This window comes from Rhipicephalus microplus, chromosome 9 (assembly GCF_043290135.1).
Source record: "Rhipicephalus microplus isolate Deutch F79 chromosome 9, USDA_Rmic, whole genome shotgun sequence".
In the NCBI taxonomy this organism is placed as follows: domain Eukaryota; kingdom Metazoa; phylum Arthropoda; class Arachnida; order Ixodida; family Ixodidae; genus Rhipicephalus; species Rhipicephalus microplus.
In genome coordinates, this window is record NC_134708.1 from 108,238,438 (window position 1) to 108,244,924 (window position 6,487).

Here is a 6,487-nt window from a genome sequence, read left to right on the forward strand (position 1 = left end):
GCTGCTTTTCAAGAGATCCCTCATGTAGGCTGCGTAGCCTGCTTGGCCCGCTGCTCTACGTTCCATACAGTGCCGGAATGCGGGGTTGAGTGAAAAACTATCGCGGAGGTCACAACAATGTATACAACGGAGATCAAAACTTGGACTATGAGTATTCATGCGAGGTTTAACGGAACAGTTCGTTCTACAAATAATTGGGGTTGCTGGAGCATGATGCGGTTCGGTGGGACAGGAGAAGGCAAATTATATTTGACTATGTATACTTCCTTCCCAGTATGACCTAAGCTTCCGAATTTTCAAAACAAAACAAACAAAATAAGTAGTTAGGCAAATCACGTGCTAAGAAGTGCGGCCGCTGTGACTCACGGTGCCCAACACGTGCCGACTGCATAATCATTAGTCTTCCCCACTATACGTAGCGTAATTTATTTCATTAGAATTGAAACTTCAGCAGGCTAGTATGAATTCATGTTTTTGTTGATGCAGCATTTATTTATCACGTTGCCGTACGCAAAGCATCGGACTAGTCGACAAACTATTTTTATGACGAAAATGAAGCAATTACCTCTTGTGTGTCATATGAGCGAGATTCGCACATGCGTGGCCTGAATGGTCCAGGTGCGTTATTCCCTTGTCCAAGGAACGACTTCTCTGTTCACGTACACTATTTCAACATCATTTTTTTTCCCTGTAAAGGTCGTGGCAATAACATGAAGAGTGATCGTTTCGCCCAAATCAGTTATTGACTGCAAGCTCGTAAATTCGAGGCCGTTACCTCAAGCTCTATAAACATCTCATGATAAAAACTGGGGTGGATTCACACAAACCTCCCAGGAGTGCAACAAGGGAGGGAAAGACGTATGGTACAGTGCATCTCTCATGCATCCTTCTACACAGCCGCTGCTTGTATTACTTCTATGTTGTACCCATTTCGAGTTCGTAAAGCGCATGCAAGGCAAAAACATGAGTACACAAATACAATAGTTGCAAAGGAGTTGAAGAAAAGGTCTTGTCGATCTGGATAAGGCTTTTGGATGCATGATTGGTCAATTCAAATAACTATGTCGGCTAACATATCTTCAAGCAACGAGTCTTAGTGTTGTGTATGTGCTATGCAATGAAAGGCTATCATGCAGTAAGCAAGATTGAGTCAATACATGTTGTTGTGACAATTTATTTAGTACGAAACGAGCGTCGGCAGCACTTGGTTACAGCCACGAAGACACCTAAACATCACACACACAAAAAAGCTCGTAGAGCTACAACGCATAGGAAGCACATGGCGGCAGACACCGGCTGTGTGTGAGAGAGGGTCGGGAGAGGAGGCAGTTGTCGTTACTTAGGTAAAAGAGAAAAATTTAGCGGACTTTAGTCCCGAGAAGCTCTTGCTTTCTGTCCTCGCAGCTGTCTTGTAGTGTGCGAGAAGTGCACACAAGGCCAACACGACGAGTGGTCGGCGTTCCTTTGTCGTGAAAAGTACTCTGGGTCGACTTACCCCTCGAAATCCAGACCTGCCTGGCGCATTTGTGCGATACGTCTTTCTAGCGCATTACCCCGTTTACATGGTCGTGATGCGCCAGTTGTCGCATTCGTATAAACGCTGTGCGTGCTGTGCCGGCTTACAGCAAACTGTCGACGCCCGGCTATACGCAAACGTGCTTTCTTATCGAGGAAAGACGAACTGGACCCCACTCCCAACAACCGTGGAGACGGCGTGCCGGCCTCTTGTTGAATGAAGTTAGTTAGTCGCCCCAGCTGGCAGCCGACTGACTGGCAGTTGTCTCGAGCTGTCAGGCTGTAATCAATTTTACACGAATGCCAGAGTAGCCCATCGACTTTGCAAGCGCGTTTCGGAAAGGTGATGCGACACCGTTTGCAGGACCTCTCGTCTTCTGTACGCCGCAGCTACCATGTGGTGTCAGATTACAGCGAGCGAGTATCGGATTACAGCGACTTGTAGCGTCATCAACCACTACATAAATAGGTACATATTAGCGCGAGCAAAATAACAATGACTTGAGAAAGGAGTGGCAGGAGGCAGGAATATCTCAGCTCCCGACATTTCTGCTTCATCCCACTTCTTTCTCGAGTGTTTTTGTTTTCTTGAGCTAATATTAATTCCTTATAGCGAAAGAGGGATGCACGAAGTTCGCACAACGGGGAGCCACCATTCCCCTCATCGTGATTTACGGCCTGTGAATCGATCGGCACTCGCAGAACTGCCCATTTCCTACGCATTAGTGCAATGCGCCTTCCATTGCTTACATGAATGCGAAGCGCATGTTTTGCACTCATGTAAACGTGTTTTATGCACACCGATGTCACCACACTTTCTTATAAACTTATCCTTTTCAGAAACGTTTCTGTTCTTTTCGAGCTACTAGGCGTAAGTCCAAGATCGGCTATTTCTACTCGTCAGCCTTATGACTCACGCTAACGAGTCAAGGAGCTGCTATCTTGACGCATTGACAGTTCTCCGCACGGCAGACTTCCCAATGACGAATTGTCAGCAGGTGCCGCATGCCCTTGACATTTTTCTCTATTCTTTTTCTCCCATTCCCCCTCCCCGTGTAGGGTAGCATATAAGCCTTTCCTTTCCCTTTCTGTCTCTCTCTCTCCTTCAGGCGAAAGCGTCGGCAAGGTGCCTTGTCGCATGGTGTTGTACACTGGCACTGAAGAAAACCGACAAGTTCCCTACTCGACGTTGCAATCCTTAGATTGAGTGGCATAAGCCATCAGTGCATAGGAAATATAGATGGGCTTCACCACTGCCGCTCCCCCACCAGACCTGCTCAGTGGGAGCATAGTCAAAAGTTATCCGCCTTTCTGCCTCCCTGAAGGACCTCACTTGTCACGGGTGCTTCAAAGCAGAAAAAAAAAAGAGCCCTGGTGTCTCATTGCTGTCCCCGCACCGAAATACTTTCTTACACCACGCCGTGCATTCAGCAAATTTCATGCCACTTCGCTTCGTTGTTACTGGCTGAAAAATCTGCAAGATTTTCAGGCAGTAGCATGATTTTAGCCAGTTTATGCAGTGAGCAACGGAATAAATATTGCTCGGTTTTGTGGTTTATTGAAACCAATGACGGATATTCACAGCCGACTCCGAGAGAAGAGTTTGCAAGCGTCCGCGTCCCCTTAGAGCGAGTTTGCAGTGATTATGAGGAACGCCGTCATGGGGTACTCCAGAACATTGGTGTTCGCGCATTTCGGCGCTATGAAAATGTGCGCTTGTCGTATATAAAGGCGGAAAGCGAACACGCGTCCTCAACTCCTGCCGCACCATAGTTTTCCCCAGAGTAAATAAATGAAATAAACACGCAGAAAGTACAAAACAGACTTCATCTCATTCCTGTAGATGTGCCTCGTTTCGTGTTTGTTGTGACGGGTTCATACCAACAAGCGCAGCACGTCTGAAGCTCCGTATATTTCACGGTAAAAAAAAAAAGATATTCACAAATACCTTACCCAAGCACGTCTGCTCAGTTCGCTCGTTTGTCGTTCGTTTTTCTGCTTTCTTCTGACGTCGTCGCACAGCCCTCGCTTTTCGCTATAGTCCGTGGGGGGTGAGGAGGGCAACAAAGACGTGCACACATAAAAGAGGGACTTTCCAAGAATTCGGCCTTTCTTTTCCCGTGAAGACGCTCACCCCATCCTCTCGGAGGATACTGCCCACCTGTTTTCACGCTCTCCCGCGGTACCGCGCCGCCTTACGAGACTCTGAGGGGAGGAAGGCTTACACATGACTGTGCATGGTTTGAAGTTAGAAAAGGCGTTTCCTCCTGAGGCAAAATGTTTTCGCACACCACATTCGGGGAGACAGGGAACCTTCAAATTCAGCGCTTTCCTTATTTCTGTTTAGGTGGCGCTAGGGAAAGATTTCCTTTGTAGTGATAGGAATAATGTAGATTTCTCAATATTCCTGCAGTTCTTGTGTGCGATTCGTGTGCATAAGTATACCAGGAGACCGTAACTGTTATATTTTAGGCTATGCATGCTTAGATTTCAGCGCTATTTCAAGATAACAACGATTTTGTTGATGTTTACGGCACGATAAATTAAGACAATTTGCGAGCTTTGTTTCGCATTTCTGCTTGCTTTATTGAAAAACGCTATGTTGAGGAAATAGATCAGGGGTTCTAGTTTATCCACGTGCAAATTTGGCTAACGAACTTCAGTAGTTCTCCGCAAAAATGGGCCACGGTAGGTCTATCTAATGAGAATATTGCCCAATTTAGATCAATATAATTAAAAAGCGAGCGGGCGTACATAAATAAAATTGAGCACTCAAACGGAAAATGCCATTCTCTATATACACCCAGAAAATGAATTTTCTCTAGTGAATAGGTGCCGGATAGTCCGCATCGACATTTACTAAATTTGGCTCTTATCAAAAGCTAATCAGCAATACAGTAAAAGTGCTAGAATAATTTGCTACGTTGAGGAAATAGATAAATATGTCTTAATTGTTCTGCGCCTCGCCGTGGTGGTCTAGTGGCTAAGGTACTCGGCTGCTGACCCGCAGGGCGCGGGTTCGAATCCCGGCTGCGGCGGCTGCATTTCCGATGGAGGCGGAAATGTTGTAGGCCCGTGTGCTCAGATTTGGGTGCACGTTAAAGAACCCCAGGTGGTCTAAATTTCCGGAGCCCTCCACTACGGCGTCTCTCATAATCATATAGTGGTTTTGGGACGTTAAACCCCACATATCAATCAATCAATGTTCTGCGCAAATAACAGTGCTGTAACTGCAGCAGATTTTTCAGAAAATGGTCACTGCTGACACACAGTCAGACCAAATCATGTAACTAGTGCTTATTCTTGGCTCTCCCTACCCAAATGCTAAAAACTTACTTATTTTTAATAGATATGTTTGAAATGTACAAAAATTAAGCTTTTCAATGACACATAAACCAACTATATAAGACAAGAAGAACAGCCGCCACGTCAGTTGGAAAAGTGACAAAAACGATGTGTTCGTGCCGCCCGAGTGAGACCGCCGCCTTAAGCAGCGGTGCAATGTAAGCATTCATTTGTCACCCACTGCGGTGCCTGTTTTAAATGTTAAGCAATCTTCTAATGCGACAGTATTAAAGAGCCCGTTTTTGGGACATTCCGGTAGCAGCGTCAGTGTCATTGGTTGTGAGTGAACTCTCATTATCTTGCCTGTGAATGAAAAATCAAGAAAGATGTGAATAAATTAGTTAACAGAAAAACTTTGGTCTGAGTGAGAATTAAACCGAGGCTGTCTGAGTGGCAAGCAGGTGTTTTACTACAGCTGAGCTCGTGACTGATTCAGAAAAAAATGACATAGAGGTCGTTTAGTAGAAGGAGTCTTCTTAATGCACGTAACATTGTGAGGCAGAAGCGTAAAATGAGGCCAGATGTGAAAACAAATATTTTATGTGAACTGATCAATTAATCTGATTATTACATTGTTCTTGATGTTGCTACCTCGAAGTACTTGTGACATTTGAGAACCATATAGCAGGCTTCCATGTTTTTTTGTCTTTTTTTTCTGCAGAGAGAATCAATATGCATTTTGTAATTGAAATGATGATCTAGTACAATGCCAAAATAATTGGGTGACTCATTCTATAGTATCGCTCCCAGCCTGAAGCACACACGCAATAACATCAAAGCAATAACTTCGTATGGTGAATGAATCGCCATGTATTTTATCTTCTGGATGTTTAAAACCAGTCTATTAGCTTGAAACCAATCGCCAATCAGTTTCGATTCAGTGATAGCTACTCTTAAAGCTTCATCGATAACTTGAGCACAAATGAGAGCAGTGTCATCAGCGTATGTGACAGGAGTGAAGCTAATTTAATATTAAAGGGAGGTCATTCATATACAGAGAAAACAATATACGTCCTAATATTGAGCCCTAAGAGCTCACCAATATCAATCTGCTCTGTAGAACCTGAATCTTGTTAAATTGCTTCTGCGATGATAAACTGGCACATTTTATTTGGAAACTTGGTTAAGCGTGAAGTGTAATGCATAACGAAAAACAAAACTGCACATTTAATGAGATGTCACTTCCTGGAGAATTTGTTGTACCAGTGTGTAGGGCAGGTATAAAATGATTATCGCCTGTGGCACATACCAATGGCACATATCCATCCCTTGGTATGTGCACTGCTTTTTGGAAAGTGTTTAACGATGCATGCGACGAGATTGGGGCAATATTCATGGCATGACAAGTGAGTCGTATTCAACAAACCATCATACCCTTCTGTACTAATTTTGGTGTACCTCAAGTTAAGGTGGTGATGATGAAAGCACATAGACATAGGTGGCTAGATAGATAGGTTGATAGGCAGGCTGACAGGATCGTTAGATAGGATGGGACAGGCAGGATAGGCAAGACAGGCGGGCGGGCGGGCGTAATGGTAACGTAGAAGTACATTTCCACTCAATATGAGTGGCAGCACACCAACTGTGGTCAAAGTGACCCCAACCCTGAACAATGACACCAACCAAT